Genomic DNA, 25,666 nt, shown 5'->3' with positions numbered 1-25,666 from the left:
GACTATAAAGTCTTTATTAAATAACATAAGGGTAAAGATAAAGATGAAGCCAATCTAAGTACCTGTATTCATTTCCTAGGGCTGCCTTAAGAAATTACCAGACTGGGTGGCTTAAAACAACAGGAATGTATTCTCTCATAGTTCTGGAGGCTAGAAGTCTGAAATCAAGATGTCAGCAGAGCTATGCTCTTGCTGAAGGCTCTAGGGTAGGATATGTTCCAGGCTTTCCTCGCAGCTTTGGGGGGTGCCAATGACACCGGCACTCCTTGGCGTGTAGATGCATCACTACAATTTCAGCCTCTTCTTTTCCATGGCATTCTCTGTGTCTGTCTTCTCCTCTTCTTATAAAGATCCCTGTTATATTAGATTAAGGGCTCACTCTACTCTAGCATGACCTCATCTTAACTAATTGCATCTTAAACGACCTTATTTCCAAATAAGTTTACAAACCTGAGGTTCTGCGAAGGGCATGAACTTTGGAGGGACACTATCCAACCCAGCACAATATATAAGGGGTTCTTTTATTGCAGCACTCACTAATGCATGAAATCACTATATTAACTTGTTGCTATCTGGAAGAAAATTGGCAACGGCTGGGTGTGGTGGCTCATGCCTATAATCCCAGCAATTTGGGAGGCCAAAGCGGGTGGATCACTTGATGTCAGGAGTTCAAGACCAGCCTGGCCAACATGGTGAAACCCTGTCTCTACTAAAAATACAAAAATTAGCTGGGTGTGGTGGCACACACCTGTAGTCTCAGCTGCTTGGGAGGCTGAGGTGGGAGAATTGCTTGAACCCAGAAGGCAGAGACTGCCGTGAGCCAAAATTGTACCACTGCACCCCAGCCTGGGCTATGGAGACTGTCTCAAAAAAAAAAAAAAAAAAAAGAAAGAAAGAAAGAAAAAATCCCAAAGAAAATTGCTAAGGTAAGTATTAGGGATTGAGGATGGAAAAATAGAAAATGTCCAGAACAATGATGTCCAGGGGTATTTAATGGCTATTTAAATTTGAATAAGTTAAAACAATAAATTAAAAAATTCAGTTTCTGTCTCATTAGCTACATTTCAAAAGCTTGATAGCCACAGGTGGTCAGTGACTACTCTATTGAACAGTGCAGAAATAGAACATTTCCATCAGTACAGGAAGTGTGGTCTAGAACACATCATGAAGAGGAGTTACAGCAGAAGTTCACAGAAAAAGGGAGGGTGGAAAGTCCTGGGAGTGCAGTAATGTTGCTGTGAGAGAAGAGACTCTGAAAGAATGGATGAAGGTGAAGGTAAAGTACTTATACTAATGTAGTGTTGTCTGGGGCAATCCAAGTGCTGGACATGGTACTTCTCTCTTTTTTTTTGAAACGGAGTCTCACTCTGTCGCCCAGGCTGGAGTACAATGGCACGATCTCGGCTCACTGCAACCTCCGCCTCCTGGGTTCAAGCAATTCTCCTGCTTTAGCCTACTGAGTAGCTGAGACTATAGGCGCATGCCACCATGCCTGGTTAATTTTTGTATTTTTAGTAGAGACGGGGTTTCACCATGTTAGTCAGACTGGTCTCGAACTCCTGACCTCGTGACCCACCTGCCTTGGCCTCCCAAAGTGCTGGGATTACAGGTGTGAGCCACCGTGCCCAGTCATTCTTCTCTTGACTCTGGTATTTTGCCTTGTATTCAGCAGGTGCTTACTAAATATTTGTTGAACCATTGAATAAAAAGATGAATACTTCAAACAGGATGGAATGTTGTGGAGACTGGCAGTGCTGCTGACAAAAACATATGACTGCCCTGAAGATTTCTGGAAAAAAGCACTTTAAGTGTTAGCAAATTTTCATACCTTGATCTTTAGTTATAGCATAAGAACACCTACTTCACACGCCTTACGCCTTAGTTAGCACCAGCTGTGTTCTGCCTGAAGTCCTTGGGTTCCCCAGGAACGCAAACAGCCACACTCTTTCTCTGTCAAGGTGTAGCTGACATTATATTACCTGTGCCCTTTGCCCTTCTGCTGATTCAACAATTGCCCTGTCGACTGCCATTACTGCACCCGAATACAAAACCGCCAGCCACTACTGTGAATGCCCGGAACATGGTGGCGAATCCTTTCCTGACAATCTTTCCTCTCCCCACGAGACAGTAAGAGCAAATCACAATTGGGTTTGAAAGAGATGGGTAGCTCACCTGGTCCCTGGGGCTTTGACAACCTCGTGTTGCAAAGGAGGTTGTCTTTGGGAGGGCTGACACAGCTCATTTTCCAAGCTTGGATTTACTGTGATCCCTGGTCACAGCTCTGTGATGAGTAAGGAAGGAGGGGAGTTTTCATCAATGCAATGAGTACTTGTATTAGCTCCCTGTAGTGACTCTCCAACACAAGCACACACATTGATATATTTCTATCTACTCTCATTGATATATAGAGCAGTTTTTCTATAAGTCTCAAAGAAAATTTGGAAGACCTCCCTATAATTGCCTTTACTATTTCTCTAAGCTCAATCTTGATAGTGTTTTGGATACAAAGAGGAAGGAACACTTCTGCTTTACACTGTGGCATGGGTAGAGCCAATGGACATATTCTAAATAAATCAATCACCAGGATATTGCCTTCTGAAAGTGTGTTGGGCTGCACATGTTTTATTATTTGGATGCAAGGAACAGCTATTAAATGATATGGTAGAAACATTATGAATGATAAATAGCATTAAATGTTTATCAAATAACCTGCCTGAATTACAAAAGGGAACAAAACATTCTTAATTTTCTCTTTTGAATTATAAAATAAATTCTACAAATTAAATTCTGAACATTCAAAACTACTTTGGCTGAAAGAAGATTAATGGTTACCTAGAGTCAGAGGTGGAGTGGGGCTTGGGTTTAACTGCAAAGGATAATGAGGAAATGTTTTAGGGTAAGGGAAATGTTCTGTATCTTGATTGTGTGGTAGTTATGTGATTATTTATAAATACCCAAACCCATCAAAATGTGTACTTAAAATGATGATGTTCTTATATGTAAATACTACCTTAAAAGTTAACACCAAAACTCAAAACATTCAAATTGAAACTCATAATTTGCAATATTTACAATAACTTAAGGAATACAGATTTTAGAAAATTGAATGTTTAAAAATATGTTACCATAAGGAATGTTTTTAAAAATTTCTAATTAGATGAGCATTTTCCTTATGAAATATTGTTTAGGCAAAATCAATACCATACTTGGATGGTAGAATTATTAGTACTCAGAGAGGACTATCCCTCTCAGCCCCCTTGGAGTTATCTGGGACCTTGTCACTGAATAGGCCCAATGGATTGTTAGTGGACTTCATGTGTGTATAGGAAACAGCCCCTGCATGACCGTCCAGCTCTCTCGTTTTCTGCCTCAGCAATGTTGAGATGGCAGCGTCACAAGATGATGGAACCCTTCTTAGTCAGGGAGACTATGTGACAAATTGAGATAGGGCTCCTTTACCAAACTGCACTGGATAAGCAAAAATTAAACCTTTGTGATGTTAAGCCATTGAGACTTGGGGGTTTATTTGTTACTGCAATATAACATAGCCTGTGCTGACCAATACAATATGCTGCCATGATTTTGAAACACTCAGATTTTAATGCAGTTTAAAGGTGCATTTAAAGGTTGCCTCACTGAAGACTGTAAATTTTCAAAAACATACCACTTGTGGGCACTGTTGATGAAAGACACGTTTGAGTGATTACTTTCTTGTCAATTCATACTGGGTATTCTGGGATATTGTGAGATTATCTATTGATACCTTTGTCAGAGGCAGAATTCACTTGAAGGTCTTTGACCTGCAGACTAAAATATATAATTAAAATATATAATGCTTCCCTAATAACACAGGGCATATAAGACAAAGCAGAAAATGTATTGACCAACCTAGGATTTGAGTTGCAGGCTGGTCGTTTTTCCTTTTCTTGCAGTCCACATATTCCATGAATCTTACTACTGCCACTAGTTTGCTACCTTTTACCATTTTACATTATATCTTTAACAGAGGGTTCAGTTTCTTAATAAATGAACTCTTGGCTCTGTTGATATCATTGTCTCATCTTTTACTCCAGCAGCTCTAATTTTTCCAGCTGGTGAAATCTCTTTAGCACTGTTTGAAACCCACATTTCTACTAGTAAATATTTCAATGTTTTGGCCGGGCACGGTGGCTCAAGCCTGTAATCCCAGCACTTTGGGAGGCCGAGACGGGCGGCTCACGAGGTCAGGAGATCAAGACCATCCTGGCTAACATGGTGAAACCCCGTCTCTACTAAAAAATACAAAAAACTAGCCGGGCGAGGTGGCGGCCGCCTGTAGTCCCAGCTACTTGGGAGGCTGAGGCAGGAGAATGGCGTGAACCCAGGAGGCGGAGCTTGCAGTGAGCTGAGATCCGGCCACTGCACTCCAGCCCGGGTGACAGAGCGAGACTCCGTCTCTAAAAAAAAAAAAAAAAAAAAAAAAAATTTCAATGTTTTAAAAAGAATTTGTTTTGGAAGAAGCACTGGTTTGTGTGTGTGTGTGTATGTGTATGTGGTGGGGGGTGGTATGTAACTAAAGAACATGTTCAGCAAAATCACCAGCAGTAGCTCATGGTAAATCCAGTGAAAGTATGTATTGATCAGAGGTACATGAAGAAATACGTAGTGAGTTTTCCTGGAAAAGAAGAATGGAAAAGGATAAAGCCAAAGGCAGTCAAGTAGAGAAAAGTACTTTTTTAATAAGTGAAAAGACAGTTTTGTAGGTTCATGTCATTGATTTAAAAAAAAACAAAAACCAAACCACTATGTGACTGTAATCATTCTGTTTTTGTCTCACAGAGAAGCAGGAAAGCAGATGGAGGGGACCTGTTTTTTCCACAGAATCGCTTTTCATTTGGGCTAAGAGGCTGAAGACTAATGACTAAGAAAGCCCAAGGCAACTAAGACTTCATCTCCTGGAAAACTTGAAGCCATTGATTGGAACAAGAGAAACACTAAAAGACAGGAAGGGACGTAGAAATTTTCCCTCTATCCCTCTTCCATTACAGAGACACGGAAAATCCCAGTATGTGTTTGTTTATTTCTCTATTTCTTCTTCTCATACAGAATTTTAAAATAATAAATTGGGATGCATGGGTGAGCTAGGCCTCTGGGGCTCTTGCTTTAAATCATTCTTTTGGTGCTGTTCCCTATTCAGGTGTTTACATTCATGCTAACTCTCGCTCAAACACATTTACAACAACCACTGAGTTAAAATTTTTCCCTTGGTCCTTAAATATTATATTACTAATAGTGTATGCTACCCAATAATCTATTTAGCTAATTATAAATATTTAGAGATCAGTATAAAGTAGATCTTGAGTATAGGAGCTCGGAATGAGCGTGACTTGTGCAGTGGCTTTGAAAACACAGAGGGTGACTATTTTAGGTTCTTCCTCTAAGTCAAAAGTGCCCTTAGAGTTTGTTTTTGTTAAGGAATCTACAGTTTGTACTAGGACAGCAAAAAATGAGAAAGTAACTGGGGCCTCAGTAGTTGAAAGCCTGTAAAAATCTTCTCCAGTATCACACAGGTGTGTGGGAGCTGGGGTGAAGGGGTGAGGGCGGCAGGCATTTGGATGGAGGTAGGAGAAGCCATGTTGAAGGACACTTAATAAGAACATTAACTGCGATGTTCATTGAAACATACAAGGCCACAGAAAACTAATGTCAGTATTTTAATTTAATTTGAAGGGAAAGTCTGAAAATGTTCAGGATAAGAAAACTGATTTGGGGTAAATATACATTTTTTTGTTTTTTTTAAATTGAAATATCATAGTCATACATTTTTTGCGGGTACATGTGCTATTTTGATGCATGTATACAATGTGTAACGGTTGAATCAGTGTCATTGGGATACTCATTGCCTCAAACATTTATGTTTTCTTTGTGTTTGGAACATTACAATTCTTCCCTTCTAGCTATTTTGAAAGATACAATAAATTATCATTAACTACAATTCCCTAATTGTACTGTTGAATACTAGAACTTATTCCTTCTATCTAACTGTATTTTTGTACCCATGAACCAACTTCTGTTCATCCTCCTCCTTCCTCATTCCCTTCCCAGCCTCTGGTAACTACCATTCTATCTCATACCTTCATTAGGTCCAATTTTTTAGCCCTACGTATGAATGAAAACGTTTTTCTTTCTATGCCTGGCTTAATTCACCTAATATAATAACCTTCAGTTTCATCCAGGTGCTGCAAATGACAGGATTTTATTTTCTGTGGCTGAATAATATTCCATTGTGTATATATACCACATTTTCTTTTTTGTTTTCATAACTTCAACTTTAATTTAGATTCATGCGGTACATGTGCTGGTTTGTTTGACGGGTATATTGTGTGATGCTGAGATTTGGAGTACAGTTGATCCCACCACCCAGGTACTGAACATAGTACTCAGCAGTTTTTCAACCAACCTTTCAATGTTTCCTCCCCTCCCTCCCCGACCTAGGAGTCTTCAGTATCTATTGTTGCCATCTTTATGTTCTTGAGTACCTAATGTCTGCTTCCCACTTACAAGTGAAAACAAGTGATATTTGGTTTTCCTTTCCTGCATTAATTTGCTTAGGATAATGGCCTCCAGCTGCATGTATGTTGCCACAAAGAACTTGATTTTGTTCTTTTTTATGGCTGCCTAGTATTCTATGTTGTATATGCACTACATTTTCTTCATCCATTTCACCTTCAATGGGCACCTAGGTTGATTCCATGTCTTTGCTATTGTGAATAGTGCTGCAATGAACATACAAGTGCTTGCATCTTTTTAGTAGAATAATTTATTTTGTTTTGGGTATATATCCAGTAATGGGATTGCTGGGTTGAATGGTAGTTCTGTTTAAGTTCTTCGAAAACTCTCCCAACTGCTTTCCAAAGTGGCTGAACTAATTTACATTCCCACAGTATATAAGCATTTTCTTTTTTCCACATCCTCATCAGCATTTGTTATTTTTTCTTTTTTTGATAATAGCCATTCTAACTGGGATGAGAGGATGTCTCACTGATGATTAGTGATGTTGAACATTTAAAAATATACCTGTTGGTCATTTGTATGTCTTCTTTTGAGATATGTCTATTCAGGTCTTTTGCTCATTTTAAAATCCGATTATTTTTTTTTTTTGCTATTGAGTTGTTGAGTTCCTGATATATTCTGGTTATTAATCCCCTGAATGGATAGTTTGCAAACATTTTCTCCCATTCTATGGGTTATCTCTTTACTTTGTTAATTGCTTTCTTTGCTGTGCAGAAGCTTTTTAAATTGATGTGATTCCATTTTTCTATTTTTGTGTTTTTTGCCTGTGGTTTAAAGTTCAGGGTAGATATATATATTATATATATATAAAATATATATATTATATATATAATATATATATATAATGAAGGGGTAAATGTATATAATATATATATTACCCTGCAGGGGTAATATACCCAAAAGAAAGTAAATTATTCTACCAAAAAGATACAAGCACTCGTATGTTCATCACAGCGCTATTCACAATAGCAAAGACATGGAATCAACCTAGGTGCCCATTGAAGGTGAAATGGATAAAGGAAATGTGGTGCATATACACCATGGAATTAATTAAGCTTAGATGATTAATTATATATATTTTGGAAAAAAGCAATTGATATCTTTTAAAGTATATGATCTTTATCATTTTAGTTAAGTGCATTAGCAAGTGTAATAAAAGGGTTTCTGGGTTTAGTTATAACCTCAGTTTCCCAGTCTGAGTTTTCTAAGAAGGTCTCAATTTGGTCAATGGAATTCTTACAACAAGGGCTTCTTCTAACTCTTGTCTTGGTGCAGAGGGAGACGCTCATTGTTCCTATATCTATCAAGTGGAAATTCTGTACATTTTAAAAAATCTTTTTATATACTGTGATTATCAGTTTTTTTATGCTTTTTCTTCCACTGCAATTTTAGAAAGTTGCAAATTCTTTTGTTTTTTAATTTTAAGACGGGGTCACCACATTGGCCAGGGTGGTCTCAAACTCCTGACCTCAAGTGATCTGCCCGCCTCAGCCTCCCAAAGAGCTGGGATTATAGGCATGAGCCACTGTGCCCAGATGGAAGTTGTAAGTTCTATCAAATCTTTCCCTGTATGTTTGCTACCATTACCCAGTCTTATAAAGTGTTCATAGTGCTTGTTTCTGGTCTGTAGTTCTATGTCTGATTTCTATGATGGAATTGGAGAACATCTGGTTCTGAAAGTGTCTTGGTGTGCTTCAAAATCTGCCTATCTGGGTTAACCGTGAGATCAAGTTGCTTAGATTGTGGTCCTAGATAGATGTGGTTGGCACCATTACAAGAGCCTGGCGAGAGCCTCACTCCTTTTCAGATTTTGCATTCTAGTTTCCTAACTACTTATATCATCTCTATGCCCAGTGAAAAAGGACTTTGTGGAATTGGCTTTGAATGATCTCGGCCATTATTGTAGCCCTTGCCAATGCCTCTTTGAACCCCATGGAGTTCCCCAACCTGGGAGCCAAGGAAGGCCCTTGTCCTTTTGCATGTCTATCTTAATCTTAAGAATTCTCCTGGTTTTCAGACCATCCAGTGCTGATCCAGAAGTTCCTTTTGCTAAGCTCCTACAGTACCTTTTGTTTGCCTGATACCTACTGAACATCATCACAACGTACAGTGTTGACCACGTGGGGTAAGTTGAGTATCATGCTAGGCAATTTGCATCCGTTACCAAAGTTCTTTCGATTTGTTTGTTCCACATGCAGCAGCTTGTTGATAAGGCTGACTACAGCCTTGGGATAAGCGGATTTCCCTAGTATTCCAAGCAAACATCTAAGCATTGCCTTTAGAATGGCTGTGTGATCCTACAACTGATTTCATAGCCTTCATGCCTGCCTCTTATTTCCCCCTTTTTCTTTCTCTTTCAAAGAGCTCACACATTTTCTTAGACTTTTCAATGAATTTTGGGTCCCACTGAAGGGAAACTACCAGTTCCCAGGCTCCTTGGAGACATGCCCTGAATCTACGAAAAGATTTAGCTTGGTGGTTCTGAAACTTTAATGTGCATGGTAATCACCTGCATAGTTGTTAAAAATACAGATTATTGGGTTCCACCTTGGTGGTGGTAATTAAAAAGATCTGGGATCAGGCCCAGGAGTTTATTTTTAACTATCATCCTATGTGATTCTTGGATGATATGGGACTATGTTCTTGGGGCTCTGACTTCACATTGGTTCTGGCTTTCAACTCTACCCACCATCTCTAATGACTACTTCTTTTGATGTTCCCCCATTCAGTTCTTTTAGACATAGGACGCTTATACAAGCTAGTATAGGCATACAAAAACTACTCTAGGCGTAATTTTCCCCAAGCAAGAGAAGGCTCCCTTCTCCCCGCCCCAAATATTTTCTAACTCATGCTCAAAAAGAATCTAGAGATAAAATAGTATTGTGATATGCAAGGTGTTATTCAAATAAAAAAATTACTTAAAAATGTTAAGTGTTTACTATTATTACATTGTTTAATTATGTGCTATGTATTTCATATACCCAAAAGTACAGAGAATAATAGACACATGTGGATTTATTCCATCTTAACACATTAACATTTTGTCACATTTTAAAAATTCTTTAATGTCTACATTTAAAAACATTTACCATATATGTTCCTTCCTATCTGGAAACAATACTATATTATTGATTACAATACTATCAATACAGTATAGTTTATTATAATGCTATTTGTTACAATGCTATTTATTACACAAATAGTATATTCTCTATTATTCCTTTGTAGGTTTTTAAAAACCAATATTGTTTTAAATATTATCCATATTCCATGCAAATGTAACTTAGTAAGTTCACCTTCTATATAGTAGTTTTATAGACTGCAATTTATTCTAATTGATGATAACTTAGGTGGTTACTATTTTTTCAGCTATTACAAATATTAATATACCATATTATACTACTGTACTATGTTATACCATATACTATATTATAAGGCTTGTAAATTTATAATTTAAAATTATACATCTAAAATAAGAGGCAAGGACAATAATCAAACAACTGAATATTTTATTGCATTTTACTAAAATTCACATTAAATTTAGCAATCTACTTTTGTAATGAAAAATAACAATCTACTTTTTGACAATCTCTACCACTTCCCCTCTTCTTCATTCTGTTCAGAAAATTCAGAGTTGTAATCAATGGGCACATATAATTTAAAATTTTACTTTTTCAGTTAACATAAGTGCATATAAATATTTTATTCATTCTACAAATGCTTAATTAGTGCCTCTTAGGGCCAGACTAACATCTAGGGACAGAAACAAAAATCCCTGCCTTCTTGGATCATATATTACATTTGACATAATCAGTTAGTCGTGAAATCATAATTTCTTAATGCTATGCTACGAATTGCTATATTTAGCAATTCATGTTACATAATATTAATATATTATGATTTGCTTATCTATTTCCTCAGGGAATTGTGACAGTGTTCGATGCTGTGTTCTATTTTAGGAACATAAACACACATCACATCCATGTCAGAATAACAGACTAACTTCGACTAGTAGTATGGTAGTCTACATGGTAAATTCTCCATAGTAGTATTATTACTGGGGGAGTATGCCTGATTGATGCTTAGACTGACTTCAAATAGGCCAAATATCAGCTATTATCATGGACAATAGTCCATGTTTCCCATCTTTCTTCCACTTTCTTCCCATTTTCTTCCCAATTTCTTTCAGAGTTCACACACTGAAACTCAGCCGGCAACCCCGACTAGCATAGTGGTAAGGAATCTGGACTTTGGAGTGGGTTTCCTGGCCTACTAGATAGATGAACTTAGGCAAATTAATTAACCCCCTTGTGTTACAGTTTTCTGTAACATGGGGATAATAACACATTTAGTTAATACTTGTAAAAATCCTTAAAACAGTGAGTTTTATGTCTGGTTAAGCACTAACTGCTATAAAGCTTTGGTTTAAAATAAATCAGTTTTCACTGCCTACTTCCTAAATCAAGTTACCTGAGGGATATATTGAGAAAATGAAAAATAAAGCAAAGAGACCCCCACCTGGGAACAATACGACTTTGCTTTCTTTGTAAAAGGCTGGGCTCTGTCTATCTGCATCAACTTTAGAGTCTGTGGTTTACTGGAAGCTGCTCATCTTAGATTCTGTCCGTCTGATGTCTGCCTAGATCTGTGTCTGCTGTGACTCTAAGAAGAGAAAGGGAGCACGATAGATAAGTACATTACACACACACACACAACGTGCACACATAGAGGCACACACACAAACGTATCAACTGCACATGCTTGCACCCCTGAATACCCCTCACACATACACACATACCAGACACATTGTGCACACAAACACAACCCAGACCTACAGCATACACACACACTGTACACACATACACACTGCACACGCACACACCCACACCTCCCCCACATACACACAAACATCTCTCTCTCTCTCACACGCACACACATTGCACACACAAATATACATGCACACACACAGATATACACACACACAGGAGAGAGAGAAAGAGGATGAAAGAAGGGACCTAAGCCAGTAAGTTATCATTGGGGAGAACAAATTTATCCATTTGAATATTCTAACCTGGCAGTTTAACAAATTATTTCTACAATGTAAAAATTAATCCATTATGTCTTTAGGCTGCACTCACTACATGTAAATACACTGGTCATTTGTTCACACACCCAGGCCAAATAATCTGACCTGGAAGAAAGTATAACGTAACAACCAATCTTAACAAAAATAGTTCTTAGCTCACTGCTTTGAAAATGTTCATTGTCGCCAGTTGCCTCCTTCTCTCCTCCCCTTTCTTCTCCTTTTTCTCTTTCTCTTTATCCTTCCATACCAGAAACCCTCTAGCATGGGGAAAATTAATTAACATAAATGTACCTGCACCTATTTCTTCAAGTTGCTGTTTAAGTTCGGTTCAGACATGAATCAGAAACAGTGTTGGCACAGAGCTAAGGAGTAAATCCTATACGCAGTGAGCTCCTATGAAGTCACTGATTAATATAATTAAAAGCCTGAGTTAATTGCATACTTTCCATTAGCTTTCATTGTATACTTACTTTCCAAGGACCCACTAGCCTTCCCCATGGGGCTCTGGTCCCACGTTTATTCAAGTGAGATGGCTGCTTTCAAAACTGAACCTTTCATCAATCCCCTATTAATTAGCTAAACGCTGCACTGGATTATGCATTTATGCCTGCCAGCAAGGCGGGAGTATCCGGAGAGCAGAGCTCACGGGCCTCTTGGCTCATCCTCCAGCCTGGTCATTGGTATTCCAGGACAAGTCAGCTTACTGTAATTTGAAATTGGTCTGCCATCCCATTAGGAATCTGCCCGATCAATACCAAGTGAATTAGAGTTTCAGTGATCTGATTAACTCCCCATTATTTTCTACCCTGGCTGATTTAGAATGCATGATGAGACAATATTCCAGTTTCTTTGCTTTATCCCAGTTTAAGTGAAATATAGACATCTAAGGAAGCAGTGCCTGTGCATTTGATTTGGCTCGGCTGTAATAAAGTCAAACACCATGAGTATCTTCCCCATCAAGGCAGTCTTAAGTGACTGAAGGCTGCCTCCGCACTCTGTGCAAAGAGCTGAGAATAGGAAGGGGAAGAAATAGGTGGGAGCTCTCGCTGCTCATCTCTCTTCTTTTTGACTCTCTTCTTCTGAATAGACCCCTATAAGGCTTTTAACAGGGCAGTTTAGTTATTTGTCATATGATCAACATTAGCAGCTTTGTGACTTAAGCTCTGGGTCATGTGGTTGGAAGATAGACTATAATTCTCTCTCTCCCAAAGGCACAAGAGGTTCATGACAAGAGAGTAACTAAATGTTGTCTCCTGATGACTGAAAACAATCACGGTAGCTAGGGCCAAGTGTTGCCCTTGGGGAAAATGCCTGGTGCCCTCAAGGAGCAAATTTGGTCTCCTGTGCAGCAAGACTGTTTTCATGCCCTGACCCAGAGCTTCAGAGAAATCTGAATCGGGCTCAGCAAGTCAGTGTGTGGCTCCAGGAGGCTAGAATTTCAAGCTAGTTGAAAACACAGGATTCTGAAATAATGCAAGCAATGCAACTATATCCTTTAAAAATACAGTCATGTTACTTCCTAATATGTTTGAATTTGGTTGGCCAAGCATTGCCTAGTAGAATTTCTTAAATCATTTATTATGTTTTAAGATTTAATAATTGTAATGGGTTGATCTTGCTTTGATGTTCCCCAAATACTAAAAAAAAACCCTAGTGTATTTTTCATCAATGTCTAAGCTATTATCATGTGGCACAATATTTTTTTTACTGGTGATTCAATAAAGATTCATCCGGGCTTATATGTATATCCATAAATAATAACTCACTAATATTAACATCCCATCTTCCTCTTAGTAATTACTTAGCAACTCAGAATATTCTGTGTGCAGGATGAAGACATCTGGCTAGAGATGATATAATCTGCTAACTAGTTACGTAAATATTTAGAATGAAAATATAAATGTATAGGAATGGAGTAGCTTTGGCGTTGACAAATCCTAGTTTGGTGAGAGGTTTGGTCAGACTAAACTTTTATGAACCTTACTGCTATTCTCCACTATTGATCATTGCTCATATGAATACTTCTGAGTATCTTGTGTGTTTTGTCTTCCAAATGTAGTTCATGCGACTTAATTAAACCAAAATTATAATAAGGATTTAGAAAGAGAAATAAGGTTTGAAATATCTCAGCTCAAGACAAAGAAAAAATTGTGCATTCTGGAATACATGATTTGAATCCTGATATTTGCAGATACTTTAACTTAGTTGCCTGTTTAAACAAAGTTTTTTTTTTTTTAAACAACAATAAAATAGGAATAGTAGTGTCAACATTATAGGATAGTTTTATGGTAAAAATATGGTAATAATACCATAGTTTTATGGCAAATATGGTAATAAATATATGTAAAGTATTTGTGCAGAGTGAATGCTCAAAGCTTGTTCGCTTTCTCCATTTTCCCCATCACGTGTTCACAGAATCTGTGATGACATTTTTCATATCATTCTCTACTTTTAAATGACCCACTTAAAAATCTTAAATTGAAGGGAAAAAGGAATCTCAAGACAAATAAATTATGTCAGATATTTTTATGTATATGATTTAAATGGGAAAGTACTGGAATATTGCCAGTTTCTTCGAAATATCTCAAATTTCTCACCTGGGAAAAATTGAAATTGCATAAAGAAATGATTCAAATCCTATCTAGAAACAGAACAATCAAATACTCGAGTTGATTATTAACACAGAGCTAACTCAGAGTCTCTGGTGGAGGCATGGACCTGCAGCAGGGCTTCAAGGCTCTGGGCTCAGCAGGATTGCTGTTGGGTGTGCCATAGTTTCCATCTGTACCATGTTGATTAGTCCCCATTTTTGGAATGTGGAAATATATTCTGACAATGTATCTAATCCCTTCTTTGGATCTGATGCTGTGTTTCTATTCATAGATTGAAGTCAAACATTCTTCCATTGCACTTCTGGTCAATTAAAAGCTTCAAGCTTTTATCACATCTATTTCTATCCTTCTTTTGTGACTGATTATTTTGTAACATGTAAAATGTAACATTTTCCCCAAATAAATGTCATTATTTTGATTTCAGCCTATCATTTCAATGTATATGCTTTTTTGGGTTTATTGTATCATGAACATAATTATCCTTCTGATTTAGTGTTCTTCAGTCACTAATGAAAAATGGCATACTATAGCACTAACACCCACCCTGATTTCAGTCTTGAAATCCACACCCTTAAGCATGGGGTTGAATAAACTTAAAACACTGTCTTGTGCTAATATCTAACCCATATTTCTCTACACAGATATTGCGACATTTACTGCCACTGTGCTGGAAATCTTCCACTTGTCCCACTACACTGCACCCTAACCTACCCTACTATGTGCCCTGGGAGGCTGGCCTGTATGGACTGCATCGACAGACTTCTCAGTTATATGGCTTCTAGTTGGGTTTACCCAGTGAGGTGCTGAATGAAGATAGGAGGAAAGGAGAGGAGTGAAATCAGGAATACTATTTTCCTAACTCCTTTCCTGCTGAATTTCCATGGGTTGGCTGCGTCCCTTGATTCAAGTCCATGCCTCCCACAGGGAGACTTTATGCATCTCATGATTATTACACATTTTGTGAACTATGAGACAAAATGGACAGTTATGTTAAATATACAGCTATTATATTAATATCAATTTATATCTATTACAAATTACTTGTTATAGATTTGCTGACTTGTACATAGACAACGCATAAAAACATACATAAAATTTTATCATCTTTGGATCACTATATATGATGACACCATACTGTTGTATTTTAGTGATACTTTGGATGTTGCTCGAAGCTTGACATATAACCCAAATGTCACAATTAAGTTATTAACTGGATGGTGAAAATACTCATACTTAGCACTTACATGTTGCTTTTTGTCATTAATGTGTATGACAAATAGGAGCTAATCAATAGCATAGCAGTGTATTCAGTAATGATCTTTTACTGTTGCTTGGTTCATTTCAGTTCAGAGGGCTTTTACTAGTAAGCCCATAAAACTGGTGACAAGTTTCAAGTTAATAGACAGGATTTATTTGAGTGTGTCCCTCTTTACCCACTGTCTCTTCACCTGCTTAGCTTCCCACCAGATGGTGAAGCTCTAAAGGCAGAGGTTCTTTTATCTCTGTATCCTCGATGCCTAGTTTAAGACCTGATACTTGGCAGACATTCAAAAAAGTGCTTATAGAGTGGATAAAGGAATAAGCAATATGGCAAAACTATTGACATGATCATTTATATTGTTTCTAAGACCTGCTGGAAAAAGTGTCATGCACTGTTGTACTTTTAATGCCAGACATTTTCAATGTCCCTTTCTATTGAAAAAGAAGACCATAGTTTAAGACTTTTAAAAATGTGTGCTAGTATTTATTGACAGCTAGAAAACAACCCGTGCCAAAGAAATGGATACATCCCATCATGTTAAAGGAGACTGAAGCCCATTCCTCTGAATTCGCCATTTACAGCTGTCTTCACTCCATGTAGCTCTACTAAATGCACCAAAGTTGGTATCCTACGGCAACTTGGGGATTTTCACCAGCAAAGTGTCAAGTTTGCAGAGATTTCATCTCCTCTCCCCTGGTGCCTTGGACTTTGGGGAGAATGTTGAATTTGTCCTGACTCTCCAAGAGAGAGCCTGTGGCTTTCCAAGGAGATGAGCTGGCCATTGATTCATGGCAGAGGGAGGGAGCAGCCTTTACAAATGTGACATGTTGGGCATCTGCATTATTGCTTGTCAATACCCACATCAGAGAATCAGAGGAATGTTTTGGCATGCACAAAATGACAACTGTGGCAGAGGATAAAATCCAGTGTGGAAAACAAGTAATTGCGTAGTTCTAATGTTTAAAGAAAATCTCAACTTTGTATGTCAAATAAGCATGAAAAGGATGATTGAAAACAGTCCAAGTTAGTGTTGAAGAAGAATCCAATTTTAAAAAAGGATCTGTGAGACAGTCTAGTCTGACTCCCTCATTTCACAGCTGAGGAAATTTAGAACCAAAGAAGATAAATGACTTGCTCAAGGTCATACAACCAAGACTTTTCTCATTGTTTTCCTCAATACCGTGTTCATTTCCACAGTCATCAGTACTCAGCACTCCATTTAACCGTTATCAGTCATCTTAGAATCTGATATTAAATCTGAACATTATTTCCCTAACATTTAGTGAGAGCTGATTTTGTATTAATTATAGGTGTTGTACAGATAAAATATTCATATACTTCATAATCTCTAGAGACTGACCAGGCCTTACCTATGGAAGAAGGCAAGAATACAAGCATATTCTTGTGATAAAGGCAAAATGGAACTTCTTTAGTTCATATTATTTAGACTATTATTATTACGCTTTAAAGTCTATTATTATTTAGGCTTTGGAGTAATTCACATTCTCTGTGATTAAAAAAAAGTTAAAAATTCTTCCCTCAAATTTTAAGTACTGACAATTTGGTTTAAAATATGTACCTTTTTTTTGTAAGTAAATCAAATAATCTAGTATTAAGAATTCTGGTAAGTTGTCTTCAACTACTGGTAATTCCTTCTCTGCTTACTAGGCTTTAAGTTTTGTGACACATTTTAAAGTAATAGAAACCTTTTTTTTTTTTTTTTGAAACAGAGTCTTGCTCTGTCTCCCAGGCTGGAGTGCAGTGGCGCCATCATGGCTCACTGCAAGCTCCACCTCCTGGGTTCACGCCATTCTCCTGCCTCAGCCTCCCGAGTAGCTGGGACTACAGGTGCCCACCACCATGCCTGGCTAATTTTTTGTATTTTTAGTAGAGACGGGGTTTCATCATGTTAGCCAGGATGATCTCGATCTCCTGACCTCGTCATCCACCCGCCTCGGCCTCCCAAAGTGCTGGGATTACAGGCGTGAGCCATCGTGTCCAGCCATAAAAACCTATTTTAATTTTTGTTCCAAAAGATTGTAAAATCTTTGTATTACAGAAAAAGATAGGGCTGGAGGACTTAGAGGCAGAGCAATCCTTGGAGCAACTAGCAAGAGGAAGAAGTGGTGCTCTGGTCTAAACCAAAGCAATTATGTGAAGCAGAGAAACCATATGATTGTGGCAGGTGAACATTTTTCTCTTATTGACACTAGAAAGGGTTTGTGCAGGTAAGTATTTTTCTGGTGTGGAAAAATATAGATCAGAGACAGGATAGCTAAAATGCAGCATGCAACTTTCTGCAAGGTTGGAAGCTATGAAGTGAAGTCCAAGACTCTTCCACAAATAGAGTCAGGACCAGTGAGAAGGAGATGACCATTTGATTAGTTATTGGATGGGAGGAATACCTGGCCATTTCCAAGGGCACTGAATTCAACAGAGACTCAGAAAAGCCAGCAGGTTCATCTCACCATCTAGCAACCCCTCTGATAAAAGTTCAAATGGCTGGAGTTTGGTTGGTGAGGAGGTAGTGGTAAGAGAATATGTTAGAGCAGCAGTCCCCAAACATTTTGGCACCAGGGACTGATTTCGTGGAAGACAATTTTTCCACAGACAGGGAGTGGGGTGGGGTGATGATTTCAAGATAAAACAGTTCCATCTCAGATCATCAGGCATTAGATTCTCATAAGAAGCATGCAACCTAGATCCCTTGAGCATGCAGTTCACAATAGGGTTCATGCTTCTGTGAGAATCTAATGCCACAGCTGATCTCACAGGAGGCAGAACTCAGGTGATAATGCTCTCTAGCCTGCCACTCACTTCCTGCTGTGTGGCCCAGTTCCTAACAAGTCATAGACAGGTACAGGTTTGCCACCCCAGGGGTTGGGGACCCCTGGGTTAGAGAGTTAAACAGTGTTCTAGTATGGGGCTTGGCATATAAAAGATGGTCAAATAACAATGAACATATGAATGGCCTTATAAAACCAAATAAGGAGTTTGAATTTTATCCCAGGCCGATAGATTTCAAATAGAGGATGATGTGCTCAGATTTGCACTTCTGAAAGATTTGCACTGCGGGAAATGGATTCAAGCTGGAGATCAGGAAGCCAGTTAGAAGGCTTTTGCTTGTGGCCAGAGTGAAGGTAGTGGCTATTCAATTAATGTTTGGAATATTGGATATTTAGCATTTTCTATTGATTTAAATAGCTACTAAAACTGTGTGGTAATAATATGTACCATATATCTCAGATAATCTCAGGAATGCTTTTGCCATGGTCTGTCAATATTCTATGAAATTAGGAATTTCAGGAAAATACAGTGAAAGCTCTTTTATCTAATGCCATTGGCACCATTATATAAACTTGGATAAAGTATGAAATAATAAACATGACACATACACATCTTGAATGTTTTACCTAACTTAAAAATATAAGTACATACTTACTTACCAATCATTCAGTACAGAGCCAGAGCCTTTTCTTTGACCATTAATCTTTTCTTTAGAATTATCTATAGTCTATTTTTGCATACATCACAAATGCATTATGATATCCAATTTCATTTTAGTTCAAGTGGAGAGAAAAATTATAGACTCTTATAAAGCAATTTGGAAATTTTTATCATTGTTTTCCCAACCTGTTACAGTTATTTTGCCCACAGTGAATTTGGTAGACATATTTTATTAGCTACTTACTATTATGATTTTCTAAAGCAATCAACTTATTTTTTACAGTGTATTGGGCACTTCCCATCATCTTGGCCCATCTTTATTTCAGCTATCGTTGCAGCCACAAACATTTTGAGGTGTTTGATGATGTTTAGTCTCATCTGACTACCCACCTAGGCTTTCTAGTGCCACAGCATGAGATCTCATTGGAAAGCCTTAGGGAATTGCTCAGTATGAACAGGTGCAGCAACTTCAAGTATGTGCAAGGGAGTTGTGCCCCCTAGGAAGCCTTCGATCAGTGGGGGATAGGATCTTGCAGATAAATATATCATTCTTCTGTCCAGTTTATTCAGCTTCTCAGACGGTTCCAGAGGAGTTCAGACCTTAATATTAACAACAATCAGCAGCTCAATAACACTCTTATATTGGCTCCTTGCTCTTTTAGGTTCTTCACTCTTGGGATTATATTAACTACTTATGTGTAAACTGTTTTCTACATGCAAGGCCCTGCTTTGTAGGAGGCAAGTCAAACCAAGATACACAGAAACAACACCTCTGTTTTAAAAGCTCACATTATTTTACTGAATGTTTAATTTTACTACATAGTTATAACAAGTGCAACTCGCATAAACAGACATGTGAACAAATATAATTGGCCTTGAGAAAAATGCATCGCACCTGTTGGGAGCAGAGGTAATAGAGAGTATCTTACCAGCTTCCAGCAGTTTCATGCCCTCCTTACATGCAAAGTCCACTTTATAATCAGGGAGGAGAGAGTGTTGGTTAATCTAATGACTTGGTTATGTGGAGATCTGTTAAGAAGTCTTTGAGGAACTGACACACTGTCTTCCACAATAGTTGAACTAATCTACCATTTGACCCAGAAATCCCATTATTGGGTACATACCCCCAAAAATATAAGTTGCAGCATGGCAATTACTTTTGCACCAGTCTAATATTATAAAGATGCATGTATATGTTCATTGCAGCACTATTCACAATAGCAAAAGCATGGAATCAAGGTAAATGTCCATCAGTGGTAGACTAGATAAAGAAAATGTGGTACATATGCATCATGGAATATTATGTAGCCATAAAAAATAAGATAATGTCCTTTGCAAGAACATGGATGGAGCTGGAGGCTATTATCCTTAGCAAACTAAAGCAGGAACAGAAAGCCAAACATCACGTGTTCTCACTTATAAGTGGGAGCTAAATAATGAGAACACAGGGACATATAGAGGAGAACAACAGACATTGGAGCCTATTAGAAGGTAGAGGATAAGAGAAAGGAGAGGATTATAAAAAGTTACTAATGGGTACTAGGCTTAATACCTGGATGACAAAATAATCTGTACAGTAAATCCCCATGACAAGGGTTTACCTTTGTAACAAACCTGCACATGTACTCTGAATTTAAAATAAAAGTTAAAATTGTAGAACTTAAAGCAATGTCCTACAGAGCACTGTTTTATAATTCATTATAATTTATAAGATGCCTTAGCTAGTCCAGGGCAAGAGAGTGAAGAAGATGACATTTGTCTTTGAAGGCTTTAAAATACGCTTGCTGGTCTCTATCTTTCTCCAAAGTATTCTGTGCATGATTTGTTTTATCAGAACCGGTTCTTAGGAAATATCTGATATTCATTTACTCAAAGGAATACGGTAACAATAAGGCTTTCTGTGTGACTTTCTCCACCTTACCCTACCCCATGCTTACAGGAATAATTGCATTTTTGAATAAAAATATTATATCTCTAATTATTGACATTTAAAGTAAATAACTTGATAGAAGGTATGTTTTGAAGTTGAGGCAATAAGTAAAAGTAGGGAAAAGAAAACCTGATGTCTTTCAAAATCACACTAAGTAGGTGTTTGTTTATACTTACTGAACTTACAAAGGTGGTTTTGCTGAAATGGATTCAATTATCGTCGCCCTCATAAAAATTTCCTTACATTGAGATCCTTATCTGGAAATTGTTCTTGTATTCTTCATTAGATAAAAATCTCTAGCAATGACTTCTTTTTCTATTTTGAGAATTTCCAATAAAATAGCAAATGCCTATATCGTGTGTATTATATGCCAGACACTATTAAATCTCACAACAAGCATGTGAGATGCACTATTATTACTAATTTGTAGTTGAGGAAACTGAAGAGGAAAAAGAGAGGAATTAAGATACCTGTTTAAAGTCAAAGCAAGTAAATGTCAGAAGTTGTAGTTGACTCTGGTTTTAATTAAAAACAAACAAAAATTAACATAAATGGAAAACAAAAATTCTTATAAAAATCCTGGATTGCTACATTTTAAAATAACCTTAGAATCACATTTGGAAAAAGTCTTAGTCCAACCACTGAGCGAGCTTCTTTGAATGCAGCGTCTTCAATATGTTCTCAGAGCACATGCTTCCCTACAGAGGAGCAGGACTTGGGGACAGCCCACTTGAATGCTTCCAACTACCCTCCAAATTGATGCACAAAACCTTTGAAATACAGCCTTTCTGCTTCCTTAGAATAGGGTCTGAGGCAAACCCCCAGGAATGGTTGTGCTGAGAGTACATGTTCTTGGTAGTCAGTTCTGTGTGCTTCAGATAAAAATATGCTAATAAGCTATTTTTCAATGCCACCTGCTGGTGCCAGACATAATTTTCCTTCTGAAGCTTTGTTCAAAGAGTCAACAGAGCTCAGACGTTACAGATTATAGTAATTCTAAGAGGCATAACTCTGTGATATATTTTGTAATTGTAACTTTTACTTTTCAGTAATGCTCTCTTCTTCCTCCATCATCCATCAACAGTGTTCCATTTTATTTACTTTGATCTATTTTCTATTAAATACTCTATGTAATAAAAATGTATGCCCCACTTTTTCTCCCAGAAAAACTTTTAGTATCTGGGAAATTCTGTAGTGACAAGCTTTGACATTGATTTTTATCATAGTATATTCCCTAAGGATTAGGGAAGAATCATTTTATAAGAGGATTAACAAGCACTGCATTCACAATGACACTGTAGGTTTATTTTTTCTTTGCTTCATTTAATTTCCATGTTTTTTAAAGGTAGTGTGAAAATGTTTAAGGCGTGACTTATTTAGGACAATATATTTGTGACAGAGTGTTTCCAGAGCTTTTATTATATTTCATGCCAAATTAGAGCAGATATCATTGCCATCTAAACTACAAATACCCAGCTAGGTTTTAAATACCATTGGCAAAAAATTATCTTCAACATTGTCAGGTTCTAATTCAGGTCCAAGGTGAGTTGGTGGGCGAGTCGTGGGTAGCTGGAAAAACACTGAAGGAATCATAGACAGTTTTGACATGGCTTTACTGTCTGTCTGGGCATGAGTGAGCCTGGGCAAGAGCCGTATGTACAGTGTTAGCAGGGTAATTATACCTTTACAGATAATAGTGGCTCCAAGCCAAGCACAAGTTCACGTGGGTGATCACCTAATGTGCCTCATGTGGCGTAGTTACATAATGAGCGGAGTTGTGTACCTGTGCTCCAAACTTGCTGAGTCATGCTGGACCAGTTATCTGCCTCAGCCTGTTCTTGACTGCAGCACATCCATTTTCCTTACACTCCACCCCCTAGGCTGAGGGAGACATAGGCCTTAAACACACAGGTCTGACACATAGGCTTTATACATTGACTCTGAGCACACAGGCCCCAGACACATGGGTCCAACACATAAGCCTTACATATTAAGCTAGGTTTTTATTTCCCTACCTTTAGGGGCATTGGGCCAGGCAACAACAGGTTACCCTTTGTCCCTATACCTGGTCAGAGGAGGTCATCCTTCCTCGTAGAGGTCTTGGCACATGGCCTGGCCCCACATGGGCTGGTGACCAACTAGTCACTTTTGTAACTTTTAGGTAGTTAACAATAAGGTTAATCCTCTATAAACTGCCCAGCTATTGGTGCAGATTATCATAGGTGTCACCTCCTTGGTGATCACTATTCACATTGCTCTGAGTTCAGCCCATTGGCTACTTTGTCCACACCTGGTATCAAACCATATGGTTTCAGTGCTAGACTGGACGGCGAATAGATTAGCACCTTGCTAATCTAGTTCTGGTGCTAAGGAACTAATCCTCCCAAGGATTAGTTCTGCCGCTAAGGAACTTGTACTCAGAGTACTCCGCTGCTCTAAGTAGGTGTCCGACTTTGCTAAAGTGAATGTCTGCACCATTCCAGTCTGGGGAGTTGTTACCCATGAATGCACCCATTCTGCTATTGGATAAGTCACCTGCACGACAACTGTAGCCCATCCTGTCATACTCTTACAAGCCTGAAGGGCAGCATATACGGCTGCTAGCTGTCTGTCAAGGAATACTAGAGCTCAGCTCCCTTCCATAGTTGAAACCAAAAGCCTACTGGCATTCCCAAGCTCTCTGTGTGCTGCCACAGGCCCCAACCGAAGTCATCTGTGGTCACATGCACATCCAGCTCAAATGGTCAACTCCCCCAGTAAACTACCCATAGGGCTTGTGCCTGCTGAATAGCCCGCCTGGCTGCCAGGAAGGTGGTCTCAGCTGGTTCATCTCAATTCTAGGCAAGAGGAGTGTTGTCGTTTCTAAATCTGCAAGATAATCAGAAGTTAACATAATATCATCAACAAGACCATGACATATGATGGGGCTATGCATACATCCCTGTGGCAACACTATGAAAGTCCATTGTCACTTTTCCATGAAGGCAAACTCTTCCTGGCTCTCTAGAGCAATGTTAGTTGAGAATGCATTGGTCAAGTCCACCACATAGTGGTACTGCCCCAATTCTGTCATCAAGCGGTCCATCAAGTCCATTACAGGCTGCATAGCTGCCAAGCTGTGCCAAGCCGATCCACCCTCAGAATGTATTCAGGTACGAGAGAGGCATACATAGTGCATAAGCGGGGAGCCAAACAGCTGTTGCTGAGGTGCAAAGACACAGGTTTCGCTTTCACTGACTGGTCTTCATAATAGTCTATGCAGCCTTGTCCGGAAACTTATCTGGTGCAGGGACCAGTGGATTGCCAAGTCCTCATGTGGCCTCCGGTTGTCTGGTGTGCTTCCAAGCTGGGCACCTCAGCCAATTCCCTAATCAAACAGAAAAGGCTTTACATCCCTGCCTGGCTGCCGCATGTAGTCTGAGCTGGAGTGCCTGGGCAGGACTGGGTCACTCAGCAATGTCCTTATCCCTCATTGGCATTTTCTGGAATTGCTGCTCTGGAGACAAGTGTCTCCACAAAGTTAAGAGTACCTCATTGGACTGTTAATCAATTTTCTCTTGGTCCACCCCAGCCAAAACCAAATCTATCCACATCTGTAAGCGTGTCACTCATTGGGGCCCCCTTTTCTCCCACTGGGGGCACCGGTGGGCAGGGCATCTTCTTCTTTACGGTGCAGATCCCTCAGTCCCACCAATGGCCTTCTATTTCCGTGAGACCTGCCATAGGAGTGGTCACTGCATTTCTAAGCTCTGTAGCCAGGCCTCCGGGCATTCCACCTGCACCTGAAGGTCCCCATTCATGGCAGCTTCTAACTCTTTTTCTGAGCTCTGTAGCTGGGCCTCCAGGTGCCCTGTCTCTACCTGGAGGGCCCTTACCTGTGCTGTGTCCCTCAGGGACTGGGTGTGTACTTCTCATAGTGCAGTCAAAAACACCCATCCAATTCTGCTGGCAAGGGCTTGCTCCTTCTTGGTGCTCTGAGCTTCCAGCTGCTTCAGCACCTTCTCCATGCTTGTAGGGGGCCCATCTACCACTGCACAGGTTTCTGCTGGGCCCATCCAAGCAGCAGAGCTGCCACTGGGTACCACAACCCATGTTGCAGCCACATGGCTGACCTGGAATCAGCGGGGACAGAAGTCTCACTCACCCCAGGATCCTGTTCATGACACCAATTGTCAGGTTCTAACTGAGGTCTGAGGGAAGTTAGTGGGTGAATGGTGGGTAGCTGGAAAAATACTAGAGGAATCATAGACAGTTTTGACATGGCTTTACTCTCTCTCTGGGCGTGAGCAAGCCTGAGCATAAGCCATATGTAGAGCATCAGTAGGGTAATTAAACCTTTTATAGACAATAGTGGCTCTGAGAGCTCACATGGGTGATCACTTAATGCACCTCATATGGTGTGGTTACATAACGAGTGGAGTTGTGCACCTGTGCTTCAAACCTGCTGAGTCATGCTGGACCGGATGTCTGCCTCAGCCTATTCTTGACCACAGTATATTCATTTTCCTTAAAATCATGTTTTGAACAAATAACAGTTTTTAAATATTTTATAGTTGTTTCTGATAAACCATTATATACTTCTATTAATTAAAACTCACTCTGACATGTAGGCTCTAATATTTAGGAATTACTGAGATTCTATCTCATTTGTGCATTTACAACCCTATTTGTGCTGCCAATTAACCAGAATGCTTCTCCAAGGTAAGTCCTATCATCCCACAATGCACCTGGGCTGTCCTTTACTTGACTGAAATATATCATGAAATGACAGCTGCTTG

This window comes from Trachypithecus francoisi, unplaced genomic scaffold (genome assembly GCF_009764315.1).
Source record: "Trachypithecus francoisi isolate TF-2019V2 unplaced genomic scaffold, Tfra_2.0 Lachesis_group1, whole genome shotgun sequence".
Lineage (NCBI taxonomy): Eukaryota > Metazoa > Chordata > Mammalia > Primates > Cercopithecidae > Trachypithecus > Trachypithecus francoisi.
Note: the sequence above shows the minus strand (reverse complement) of the source record.